Source organism: Vitis vinifera, chromosome 19, assembly GCF_030704535.1.
Source record: "Vitis vinifera cultivar Pinot Noir 40024 chromosome 19, ASM3070453v1".
NCBI classification, from domain to species: Eukaryota; Viridiplantae; Streptophyta; class Magnoliopsida; order Vitales; family Vitaceae; genus Vitis; species Vitis vinifera.
Window position 1 is genome coordinate 20,289,488 of NC_081823.1, and position 14,558 is coordinate 20,304,045.

General features: G+C 29.3%; 1 pseudogene; it reads left to right on the top strand.

The window, feature by feature from the left end:
- The first annotated feature begins 579 nt into the window (after positions 1-579).
- LOC100260070 (probable glutathione S-transferase parA) lies at positions 580-1,955 on the top strand (annotated as a pseudogene).
- Positions 1,956-14,558: the final 12,603 nt, after the last annotated feature.

A 14,558-nucleotide genomic window follows, 5' to 3' on the forward strand; every position in this document is an offset into this window, starting at 1 on the left:
TTTCATAATGATGATAATAGGTCCAGAATAGAGCATCTATTGAAGGTATTCAACAATTGATTTTTAAAATTAACTTATACATGTCCTAAAATCATACAAAAATTCACACGACTATCTTAATGTGTTTATTTTATATTAAAAATAATTTTAGGAGATAAAACATTCATAATATATTTAAAAATAAATAAACATATCTTAGCTCTAGAAGAGCACTCATGAAGTGGGTGCAAGAATAAAAAAAAATTATATCTTTTATTTCATAAATTATTTTTTAATACTTTATACATCAAAAATTAAATTTAAGGAGTCTATATTAAAATAAAAATGTTCAAAGAAATTAAAGAGATCATTTAGTAATTTAATTTTGTAAAACAAGACTAAATATAAAAAACAGAGTGAAAACTGAACCTTCTGAAAAATTGATTTATATCTCCTAATTGGAAAACCATATTTGACCCAAGAAAGATTCTAAAATCAAGTTCAAGGAGTCTGGAATGTCATAGAATATTTAGAAAAATTTAAAAGGGTTTCTAAGTTGTAAGATTTCAATTTACAAATGTAGGAGTATAGTGCACTATAATGAAAAATTCTGATCACTTTATTTTTAAAAACTAAAACAATAACCAAACAGTGTTCTGAATTTTTAAAAACTGTTTTTTATTTTTAAAAACAAAAAACTGCTTTTTAAAAATTTCACCAAGTAGGCTCCTAGTTTTTTTTTTTATCAGAAGTTAATTGATTCAACTAAAAGAACAAGTAAGATGAAAATAATATCAATTAGTATTATTGTTTCGGAAAATAATTATGTTATTTCATACAAGCATAAATGTTTTGGATTTTTCATTTGTTAATGTTAGAGGAAGGATGTGTAGGAGACGTTTTAGCATTCTTTGCATTGGAGATAAGCCTAAGACATTATAGTATCCATTTTCACATGACTTGAGTTATTTGATTTTTTTTTTTCCTTTAATTAAGTTTTAAAGCAAGACATTTAAAATATAAAAATTGCTGACATATGCAGCGACATGGCCGTGTCTAGAAGCAACTTAGAAAAGTGGAAAAGTCTGATGATTGATTCAAAGTATAACCAAAGAAGAAATACAATATTTAAGGATAGATCAATCTGAATAAATGGCCTGGAATATTGGCCGAGAATTTGCTATAAATACTCTCAATATCATTCTTTTCATTTCATCTCTTAGATTTCTTGGGAAGCCCTTTTGGGATGAGGGTACGACTGGCCTTGGCAGCCAAAGGGATCGAGTATCAGATTTAGGAAGAAGACTTGACCTAAAGTAAAAGCTCTCTACTCTTGAAAGTGAATCCAGTTCAGAAGAAAATTCCAGTTCTAATTCACAATGGGAAGTCCGTATGCGAGTCCTTGATAATAGTAGAATACATTGATGAGGTTTGGAAGGATAGATGTCCTCTTCTGCTGGCTGACCCTTACCAAAGAGCAAAAGCCAAGTTCTGGGCTGACTTCATTGACAAAATGGTGCTTAATTAATTAATTGATTCTTTTCTCCTTTTCTCCCCCCTTCATTTTTCTTACTTTCCATTAGACTACTTGTTTTCTTGAACTGCTTTCGGTGTGTAGTAACATTAATTTTTTATTGTTATTCAGGTCTACCCACCCTCTGATAAAGTGTGGGCAGCAAACGGAGAAGAGGAAGAGGGGGGCAAGAAGGCATTCATAGACGGGATTAAGTTGTTGGAAGGAGAGCTTAAATCGAACCCTTACTTTGGGGGTGAGACCTTGGGTTTTCTGGACATTGCTTTTCTCCCATTGTACTACTGGTTCCATACATTCGAAACTTTTGGGAAGTTCAGCATAGAAGCGGAGTGTCCAAAACTGGTGGCATGGGGTGAGAGGAGTTCGTGTACGCCTCTCTACCACACCCACATAAGGTCTATGACATGGCGGTAGAGTACAAGAAGAAACTGGGGATATAGACCATATATATACCGAGCAAATGTCAGAATTAAGAAAATCATCATAGGCCTTGTGATTTAATTGGACGCCGTTGAATTTTTGTCATGTTGTTTTGTTTTATTAGTAAGGGATTTTATTGTGGTTGTTTCAAATAGTATTCTGGTACTGGTATCGAGAATCAGTAATAAATTATAGTGATCAGTATTTGATGGGACTTATTTTATATATATATATATACCTAGCCAGCATATCAACTTTTGTTTTGGACTCTGCACCTTTTTCCTGGGCAAGTTGCAATGGGCTGCATCAAAAGCTTTCTAAGTAGTCTATTTATTTCCTTCTTCAAGTGACAGATGCTTTCTAAAATATCTTTCTGACAAGAATAACCAACACATAGCCCTTGTTGGATGGAATAGATTTACTGATCTACCAAAAGATGATGGCATCATCGCTAGTGATTAGAAATGGAAATGGGTGGGTTACTTGGACCGACTTTATCCCACACCAATTATATATAATATTAAACAAAATTTTATTTTAATCATTTTTTTTCAATATATATATATTTAATATAATTTTTCATAAAAATAAATTATAAATATATATAATATTTATTTAGTTATAAATCATGTTTATTTTTAATAGAATTTAATAATTTAAAAGTAAAATAATTGTAAAAATTTTGAAATATTTGTTTTAAAAAAAATTAAATAAGACGAAGCGGGTATGAGAATTTCCTATACCCGCCCCCGCCCCTTGCCTTGTTTAAAAGTTTTTGTTAATGGAGATGAAATTTAATTTAAATAAACATGATGAATTTGGTATGAGATGGCTTATTATGAACTCAGTCTGTTGTCATCCCTACGAGTGATAACAAAAGAACAACTTACAACAAGTTCCCATATATCAGTGCTATGAGAAGAAATTTAGTATTGAACGTCTCATTTTTGTGATAAAGTTGCCTCAAATCAAAGTCTTTGAAATTGGTTAGAATTGAAAATCAAGTTTCACATCATATGAAGTGCAATAAAGTTATATAGGGACTTTTGATCAAAATTAATTATGCTTTAATCATTCATATACATTATCCATTTCTTATTAATTTAAATAACATTCTTAAATATCTTGTAAGAGAGGAGGTTAAACTTGAAAATAGACATGATTAATAGATCAATCATGCAGGGATATTGATCTATTCTATTCAAATATGTAAAAGAATGAAATGTTTTCCAATTTGTTGTACCAAAATGTCTTATAATATTTTTGGCTTTATACTTTTATAGTATGATCTTCTTACTAATTAAGTAATTTATTTTTATCCTATGTCAACTGAAGTTATTCCTAAGTTAAGGGATTGTTTGGACACTATTTATTTTGATCCTGCTAAAGATGTGAGCCCTAAACACAAACGAATATAACTAATCAGCATATTTGTAGAGAGAGGAACAAGCAATTTGCTAAGATTTGTTAAATGGAAAATAAGCCAATATCAATAGAGATTGTTACAAGATTAATGTTGGACAAGATATATATGCTTTGGTTGCCCATGTATAGATTGCATTTTTAGGCTATGCTCGATTTTGGGAAAATTTGAAGGAAATAAAATAGAAAGGAAAAGTGAAAGAAAATAAGAAATAGATTTAAAATCAATAAAAAAAAATTTTTATGTTTCTTTAAACTCATTTCACTTATTATTTTTTTACTATTATTATATAAAGATTAAGGATGAAAATTTCCATATATACTAACAAAATATCATTGATATATTGCATATCAGTAGTCATGGAATTGAAATAGGGTATTAAAATGTCAACCAAGCAAATTTTCCAAAAAGATCAGCATGTATCGTTGAGATAAATCGTTAAAAAAAAAAAAAAGAACATCATTGATATTTCTATGAATTTTGAACGATAAATTGCGGATGTTTAGAGAAAAATCATCATGTGAAGGAGAAACTTTAAAAAATGGAAAAAAATAATTATTAGAGGTGATTTTGACTTCGATTCTATCTTTTAATTAAAGGTAAAATTATAAAATTATCTTAAATAGACTCTTAATTATAGAAGGTCAAATTCAAAAAGTTAGATTTCAAAGGAAACACAAATCTTATTTTCCCCCTCCTGGAAGTTTGTAACTACCCTATTCTTTTCTTTCTTGCTTACTGTAGTAATTTTGAGTCATTCATAATTCATTATTCTTTCCTATGTTTGTTTCAATTATAAGAATTCTCGGATCCAACTCTCACTTTTACCCATTCCTGTTTCCTTTCAAGGACCAGTCTTACCATGTTGATTGATATGAGAAGGAATGAAACTTTGTTGTTCTTTTTATTATTATTATTATTAATTGAGCTAAAATTACGCGATTAAATTTTTAGTATGTTAAATTAAGGGTTGGTTTGGGATCATTTCTTATTTTTTATTTTACTCCAAACATGCAGTTGAAGTTCACAATTTTTAAAAAGTAATATTAGTAATATTTTTTTTATTAAATATTAAAAAAATATATAAGATAAAATAAAACTTTTATAAAAAGTAGCATTTTAAAATTTTTTATAATAATCTTTTTTAAAAATTTATAAGCTTGAATAAAGTTATCTAAATTAGTATAAAAACTCGAATTAAATTATAGGAGTTTCTTTGAATTGCATCCAAACATAACTTAAATAAGTATGCTAAAGCTAAATTTTGATACTCATTTGGTGAGGTGATCCTTCAGGTGGTGGGGGTGGGTTCTTTATCATTTTTTGTGATGATGAAACAATAAGACTTTATTCCTTGTCATTTTCATGCAGCTTCTTGTCATTTTCACGTAGCTTCATGATAAGTGTACACTTACAGAATTCACATTTCTAATCGATTAATACGATACAATTAAATTTAATATCGCAAATCATATTATACATATATCAAATTCTTTAACAAAACAACTTTAAAATATTTATTATACTTCTAATTACATTTTAATAAGATTTTTTTTAAACATTTTCATAAATTTTGATCAATTTTAGGCCTATCGAGTTATTTTTCTCTAAAATATTCGCCGATATATCTCCGATATATTTGTAATTACTTATATTTTCATCATTGATAAAGCTTAAATAATTTTCAAAAACTTAAATTTATAATTAATTTTAATTATATTTGATTTTCTTTCCTATTTTTAATAATGAAATCAAATATAAGAAAATCATTCCTCCTAATTTTTTTCCTTTTCTTAGTATTGTCGAAGAACCAAACATAGCCTCAGTGTATCAATTATATTGTTTTAGGGCTAAGAATATTGTATTGGTCTATAAAACCCCACACCACTAAATCATATAAATATGAATTCGATGCCATGTAAATTTGTTTGCCTTTAATAGATATGGCTGAGATTAGATATGGTGTTTCTGGATATTTTACTCCCACTAAATTTCTATTTTTAATGTTTATATATATGAGTTCAACTTTCTGCCATCCAATTTGTATAGTTGAAATAAGATATGACACTGTTGATATTACTCCCAAGGCTAAGAACCTATCCCATCATGACTGTAGAACACTTAATTACTACATAATTTTCTTTGTGTTTTTCTGCATTCTATCTAAAAACGAGGGGAGATCAAATTAAGAAGGTGTAATTGATTAAACACACCTCTAGCGAACATACAGAAGAAAATGGCAAGCTTTATACATCAATATGAGGAAACTTCTTTCTATCTACATTCCTTATTTCTTCTTTCCTTGTTGGTCTTTACATACTTCTTCATCAAATGGATCTGCAATACTAGCCCTCTAATCACCAAAGAAAAGCTACCTCCTTCTCCACTGAAGTTCCCAATAATTGGAAACCTCCACCAACTCGGTTCACTGTCTCATCAATCTCTATGGTCCATGGCTCAGTGGCATGGCCTCCTTATGCAACTCCATTTTGGTAGCCTTCTAGTGGTTATCATCTCCTTTGCAGAGGCAACAGAAGAGATCATGAACACCTATGATGTCTTTGTTGGGTTAAGTTTGTCCTCATGAAAGTTTCCTAAGCCGATATATGAAGCTATTTTATATTTTGGTATTCTCTAAGCCTTATATAAATAACATTAGGGCTTTGGTATGAGGGGAGAAAGGGGTGATTGAGAAAATGAAAGGAAATTAGGTTTGTTTTCTGAGTTCTAAGGCTCAAGGGTGAAGTTACATGTTCTTTCTTCAATCTTTTAGGAAAATCCCTGTGGTATGATTTTTTCCTAATCTCTTTCTGTTCATTGTTTTTTAGGGTGATGGATTCCTACCTCAAGTATTGAGATATATTTATATAAGTTTTCAAAGTGAAAAAACTAATGAAGACTTGATTATTTGTATCCCCATTTTATTGAAGTGGAAGAAATTTTCTCCATGGTTTTTTTTACCTCTATTTGGAAGGTTTTTCCACGTTACATTTGGTGTCCTTTTTTTGGTTGAATGTTCTTGGATTATTATTCTTGATTCTTGTTAAGTTGTTATTATTGTTGAGTGGTGGTTATTATTGTGGAGGAATCTTTTAACCTTGATAGGTGAATATTCTAGATCTCTCTCTTTAACTACCCAACAAGTGGTATAGAGCCTGTTTGTGGGAACTTTTATTCTTGAAAGGGATGGAAATCAATGGGAACTCAACCACCATGATAAAACTTAAAAATTCAAATTGGGTTATGTGGAAGTTCATGATGGAATATTTTCTCACCATCAAAGATTTTTCAGATACTCTTGAGGGTAAAGAAGTCAAGCCCAAAGATATTTCTAATTTGGAATGGAATAAGATAAACAAAAAGGTCATTATCTATATTAGGCAGTGGATGGAAACATCCTCACATCATCATGTGGCAAATGAAACAAATGCCTATAATCTTTAGAAGAAATTGGAGTCAATTTTTGAACAAAAATATATTGGGAATATAATTTTCTTGTTAAAGAAGTTAGTGAATATGAAGTTAAAGGAAGGAACACTAATGAAAAATCACTTGAATGCTTTTCAGAGTATTGTATATCAGCTGACTGCTATGAAAATGGTTATGGATGATGAGATGCAAGCCTCTTTGTTATTGTGTTTACTACTAGATAGTTGGGAAACTTTTGTTATAACTATTAGTAACTTTGTTCTGAATGGTGCATTATCTATGGAGCTTTGTGAAAGGAAATTTGTTCAATGAAGAGATTAAAAGGAAGGCATATGACACGGAAAATGCATAGGCCCCACTACAAGGAATAAGATATATGGTGACATTTATAATAAGTCGCTATAAACATAGGATGCCACTACAACATAGCGTCACCTTATCCACTAACACCATAGAGGGTATCAATTGGTGACGTATTTGGAAGCGACACCAAACCAGATAAATGGTGACGCATTTAGAAACGACACCATATATTTTTAGTGATGCTTAATTTGATATAGAGTTGTATGAGATATATAAGGTGTCATATTAAATGCATCATCTTTGAGTTATGGTGTCACGTTAAATGCATCACCTTTAATTTATGGTGTCACATCATTGTAAATGATTATGGAAGATATGGTTGTTTTTTGTTGATTAGTTTGTAGATTTTTGTAATGCTTATTAATAAATAAGATCGACCTGTGTAAATTGTCCATAAATATAATAATCATATTACATTTAACTTATATTTTCATAATGCTTATGGATTAACTTGTAACACATTACATCATCTAATAATATTTGTATATCAGATGTTCACAAAATGATAGTACATCAAACACATCAAACCTACCAAAACTAAAAAAGAAAAGTGAATACACATTAAAACATGATTTATAAATGTTAAGCTTCCCAATATTCATGTATACTTGCATTTCATATGCATAAAACTGGCTAACCATAAAATGACACAAGAGTTGCATCCAAAAACCCAAAATTCTCAACACCAAATAAAGTAACGTTTATGTCCTATAATGTATGGCATAAGAGTCACATCTAAAAACCCAAAATCTTGTTGCCTCTTTCTCCTTTCTTTTTATTCTTCATACTATCCTCCCAAGAGTGTATACCTGCATTTCATAGTTTAATGAGTTTTAGAGTTCTTATTGAAAATAAAAATGTGATGTTATAAAAAATAAACAAATCTAAGTACAAATGTTTTCTTTTTTCTTTTTCCTTTTTCTCATTTTGATATAAAAATAGTTCGTAAAGAATAAGTAATGTTATACAATACCAATGGAAAATTCAATCATATAACAACTAAGAGACTCAGCATGAATGATCACGATACATCAACATGATTCATGATTAGTTATAACACAAAAGTAATCCATTATTCTCTAATTTCATCAAATTCTACATGAGAATATGTTTTTTTGTCATCAAACTAAAATCAAATGAGAATAACATTAATATCACAATAATTGGAAGTATGAAATTATGTACAATTCATTAAATGAGTAAAACCTTTAATGCAATAATTGTAAAATCAATAATTATTTCTTCAATGAATCTCATAACGAAGTAGTCACATTTGAACTCAAATAAAAACAATTTAAGAAAATAAAAAATAAATCAAAACTACAAAATCAAAATATAAATCTAAAATTAAAAAAAAAACACTAATTTTCTACTTAAAATTTCCACGTTTTAAATTTATTTTTTTTAAAATTCATTTTGATTTTAAAATTCATTTTTAACATCTAATTATTTATATATATATATATATATATTTAATGTTCATTTTGTGAAATAACAATGTCCATTAAATTTCATCTCAATTATATAAAATAAAATTTTAGTAACAAAATATAAAAATGTTTTCAACTACTAATATGATAAGACATGATATTATAACAAGCATGAAAATTGTGCATATAAGACAAAAAAACCTAATTCATTTAGTAAAAAATGTTAAAAGAAAAATTAGAATGAGAAAGAATTAAAGAACTTTTCATAAAAATTATTGATTTTTTAATCATAACTCCAATCTATATTTATTTTTTCTACGTAAAATAATTAATAAAAAATTTGGATATGAAGAATATGTTCAAATAAAAATATTAAAAATAAAAACATTAAAGGAAAAAATATTCAATACTTTAAATTTTTTACTTTTAATATTCTTTAGATCAATAAATTATCAAAAATCTTTTTCAAAAAAAAAAATTGAAGAAAATGAAGAGTTTTATGGAAGGAATTGAAAAAGAATTTGTAATAAAAGGATTTTATAGAAATTTCCTAACCTTGAAAGGAAAATTTTATCATCAATCTCAAATTACTTCAAAGTTTGGTCAATGCATATAAAAACAATTAGAAAAGAAGGCAAAAATAAAACATATTTTTAGAATCCTTTTGCGGGAGATGACAATATTGAGAATAATTTTCTCAAAAATTATTTTCCAAATATCAGCAACCAATATCCTCATCACAACATACTATAATATTCTTAGAAAATAAACAAACAATCCAATAAAAGGAAATTTCATAAAAAAAAAAAAAAATCAAAAGAAAATTATCAAACATTTTTTTTTTAAAAAAAAAGAGTTTTATGGAAGGAATTGAAAAAATTATGTAATAAAAAGATTTTATAGAAATTTTCTAACCTTGAAAGGGAATTTTCATCATCAATCTCAAATTACTCTAAATTTTGGTAAACCCATATAAAAACAATAAGAAAAGAAGGCAAAAACATATTTTAATAATAGAAAAAATATGAATAGAACAAGATGGGATATTAACCACAATACCATGTAAAAGAATAGAAAAAAAAATCAAAATATAAGATTTGATCATTTTTATAATTATAAAATTTTTCATTCCAATTTAAATTAAAAAAAAAACAATTTATTTACATTAATAAATAAAAAATAAAATTAATTTCTCATTGTTAATTCCAACATTCCAAACCGACTCCAACATGATATGGAAACTATTTCATTTTTCCTTTTGTGAGAGATAACAAATTATTTTTCAAATAACACCAATCAGTATCCTCATCTATTCCTAGAAAACAAACAGAAAGCCCCATCAAAGGAAATTTCCTACAAGATCAAAAGAAAATTTCATGTTGTAAAATGTTTATCTCTCATTTTGAGTATGAAAGATATTAAAAAATCATTCATTTTTCTTATTTTCGTTCATTTTGGGGTCTATAGGTTTAACAATGAAACAAAAGATATGGTGGAATGTTAAACCTAGTTTTTACTTTCCTACAACTCAATAAAAAAACACTATTTACAAATCCCCATTACTGATATACAAAATCAATGAATATAAATCAATTGTGCTAATAAAGATTTTCACATTAATAAAAAAAATGAAAATGATAGATCTAAGAGATTTTGGGTTACTTGAGAGTCCATGAAGCAGAGAAGAGCAGTTGTGTGTGAACTATGGGTGTGAGAAGAGGTAGAAGAAAATTTTGGTTAGGGTTATGGAATGAGATTTTTTTGGATTGTGGGTATGTGGAAACAATGAGCTTTTTATATACTATCATTATTCTCAAAGTGGGCCTATTAAGTTATAATATTTAAAAAAAAATATTTTATATGGTGTCACTTTTCGAAAACTAACACTATAAACCTAAAATTAATATCATCGATCCTAATTGAAATTTTTTATATGATGTGTCACCTTTGTGGATTTTAAGTCATATGGTGTCATTATTTTAAAAGTGACACCATAAATAGTGACACTATAAATAATTTTTGTAGTAGTGCTTTCATCTTGAAAGTAGAAGAAACAAGAATAGAAGATAGAAGGCCACGACAAGTTTGAAGGGAGGTCCTAGTCCAAAGATAAAATCAAATGTTTCCGTTATGGAAAATAGGGACATATGAAAAGAAATTGTCAAATTTGGAAAAGGGAACAAAATAGGCAGAATAAGGAAAAAGAGAATGATAAGAATATCACAACCACTATGTTCAATAGTGATGGAGTTTTAGTGCTCTCAAATGAGTGTTTGCATGTAGATGAGCAAGGAGTTGAGTGGATTGTAGACATTGTAGCCTCCTATCATGCTACTCCTCACTTGGAGTTGTTTTATGACTACACAATTAAGACTTTAGCACAATCAAGATGGGAAACTCTAGTCACTCCAGGATTATAAGGATGGATGATGTTTGCTTTGAAACCAATATTATGGGGTGTAAGTGGACATTGAAAGATGTAAGGCATGTTCTAGATTTACGCTTTAATCTGATGTTAGGTTTTCCTTTGGACAAGCAAGGTTATGACACACTTATAAGCCTATATCTATCCATGAAGAAACAATCATTTTCAAGAACACACATCCACTCCTAGAGAATAATACGACCTTTCCATATCCCTTTAAATACACATAATTCACTTGCTTTCTCATTTAACATATTGATGATTGCATGAATATGTGCTACATAGGATAAATGTTTTGAGTTGAGGATCACTAAGTTGGCCTTTACAACATAAAGGATGTCCCAATCTTGCAATGGAGGCTTTTTACTCTTTAAGCACTACTAAGGTGTCATAACCATTCCAGGAAACCTAATTTTTTCTTTTCTTTTCTTTTCTTTTCTATTTTTATTTTTACTAAAAGAGAGAGCAAACAATCAAAGAAAAAATAATCTCAAAGGAATTTTGAACTCTCTCCCTGATTTTCTCTCACGTGAATTTCTACATGGATAATGAGCTCTCAAAAGACCAATACCAATACCCATACTACAAAGGCTTCTTATGCCATAAACCTTGTTAAGTAAGAAAAACCCAACATTCAAACCCAAAATAAGTTCCAAGTTCTGGGAACTATTTCTCCAAATCAGCCTAAACTAACTTTTGCTCAAACTGTCTTTTCAAGTTAGACTACACAACAATATGTGGCTAAGGCCCATATTATGAAGGTACAAATTCTTGAACCTTTCCAAATATCAAAATCTGGAAAACATATATTTGTTATTCAAAATGCAAAATTTGCAAAGTTATTTCTCCAAAAATGTGGGGTCAATCTATTGACACTCACAAAATGTTTTTTCAAACTTTTAGATCAAAGTCATGTGATTATCATGATTATATTGATGTTTGGTACTATACCTTTTCTTAAGACCATTTGAACGCTCATGGTTTTTCCACTAGGGTGATGAAATAAAAAATCAAAATGATTTTCCAAACTGGTTTCAAGAATGATGGCTATTTTTTTGGTGCCATTAAGGACATTTTTTGTCCTCAAATTCTTGAAAGATACAAATACTTTGTGTAGCATGGAAGTAATTTGATTCCTACTTCTTGTTCACAAGTACTATTCTTCCTTTCAAGATTTCAAATTCCATGGATTCTGTGTTAGGACTTTGTCCAAACACATATGATTCCCGCTCATTTGGCAAGGGAATTCAAAGTCAAATGGTGGTCCATTTCTTTCCTTCTGCTACGCAACAAATTCATCATGTCAAAAATTGGATTTCTTCTAGAAACTCTCATTCAAAGCCTCCAAAAGCTCATTTTCAAATTATTCATGATAACTTTCTGTTATCAATGTCTTCGTTTCCCTCTAATAAAGATTTCAAAAAGCATATCAAAATACTGAAGCAAAAAGCTTCAGAAACACTATCTCTGTTTTTTTATTTTGGTTCTAACGATGATACTGCATCCTTTGCTTTCTTAGGGGATGTCAATGAAAACATGTATTATGGAATGCCATACACGCCCTTGGAGTGACGATACCAATAAAGACAAGACTGATGACAATGATAAAATGATATGCAGAAGAACGCTTCAATTTGAATATCAAAATGAACTATGAAGAAATCTCCTAATTACATCTGGAGGAGTCACAATGATCTTGCTTAAAACCCAGATAACTTTGACAGAGCTTCAAGAAAGTTCATAGACTTTCAAAGAGGTTCTTTCATGACAAATCAAAACTTAAAGCACAGTTGAATTTGAAATTTGAAATTTCATTCAAAACATGAAATAATTACAAGAAACTTTGAAAAGATAACTTACAATCTTTTGAAGAGAGCTTTACAAACGCTTTGAGAGCTTTGAGTTTTCTCAATTACAAGGCTTTCACTTAGAAGATTTTCTCACTTGTTTTCTCTCTTAATTGCCTATTGACTGCCCAATGCCTTACAATTAGAAATGAGAGCCTTATATAGGCTTTGAAGACAGATTAGAAATCCTTTGAAGTCCACGAAATTGAGAAGCTTTGAAATCCATCGAAAGTAGTTTGTCGACTTGTGCAAGCTGGCCACTTGTTTTGAGGAACAATTTTTGAATTCCACATATTTGAAGAAGCGGTTTTGATTTGATGTCGCCATCATAGGCCACTCGGATTTGAAAGTGTTGAAATCCACAACAAGATGAAATCTTCATTGAGTCGTTGCTTTTTTTTTTTTTTTTTTATGAATTTGAGATCTTTTAAGATCTTACCATGATATCCAAAGTCTTTTTGGAAGATGTAATCAAACACATAAACAGTCACGTGTCTTTTAACACGAAGTCCTAACTGTCATTTTTGAAGTGCTTCACACAAAGATTTTGAGGAAGGTTTGGAGGCATCACTCCAAGGGCGTGTATGGCATTCCATAACACATGTCTTCATTGAAATCCCCTAAGAAAGAAGAGAATTCAGTATCATCGTTAGAACCAGAATAAAAAAGCTAAGATAGTGTTTCTGAAGCTTTTTGTTTCAACATTTTGAGATGCTTTTTGAAATCTTTATAAGAGGGAAACAAAGACCTTGATAAAATAAAGTTATCAGGAATAATTTGAAAAGGAGTTTTTTGAGGCTTTGAAGGAGAGCTTTTTGAGGAAATCCAATTTTTGATGAGGAATTTGATGAGTAGTAGAAGGAAAGAAATTGGACCACTATTTGACTTTGAATTCCCTTGCCCAATGGGTGGGAAAAGGAGTTGGAATCATCTATATTTGGACAAAATCCGAGCATAGGATCCATGGAATTTGAAATCTTGAAAGGAATAATAGTACTTGTGAACAAGAAGTAGGAATCAACTTACTTATGTGCTCAACAAAGTATTTGTATCATTTAAGAATTTGAGGACAAAAAATGTCCTTAATGGCACCAAAAAATGGTCACCATTCTTGGAACCACTATGGAAAATCATTTTGATTTTTCATTTCATCACCCCAGTGGAAAAACCATGAGTGATCAAATGGTTTGAAGAAAAAGGTATAGTACCAAGCATTAATATAACCATGATAATCACATGACTTTGGTCTAAAAGTTTGAAAAAACATTTTGTGAGTGTCAAGAGATTGACCCCACATTTTTTTGGAGAAATAACTTTGTAAATTTTGTATTTTGAATAAAAAATATCTATAGAAGTTTTGTTTTGAATATGGGATATTTCCATAGAATCTGTGTCAACCAGAATAAACTCATAAAATTTACGAGTTTTTTCTAAATTGTTTTGAAGGAAGAACTTCCCATGGGGAAATTTTTTTGAAATGTCTAGTTTCCTAGATTTTGAAATTTGGAAAGGTTTAAGAATTTGTACCTTCATGATATGAGCCTTAGCCACATGTTATTGTGTAGCTTGACTTGAAGAGGTAGTTTGAGCAAAAGTTGGTTTGGTCTGGTTTGGAGAAATAGTTCCTAGAACTTAGAACCTATTTTGGGTTTGAATGTTAGGTTTTTCTTGCTTAATAGGGTTTATGGCATAAGAAGCCTTTGTAGTA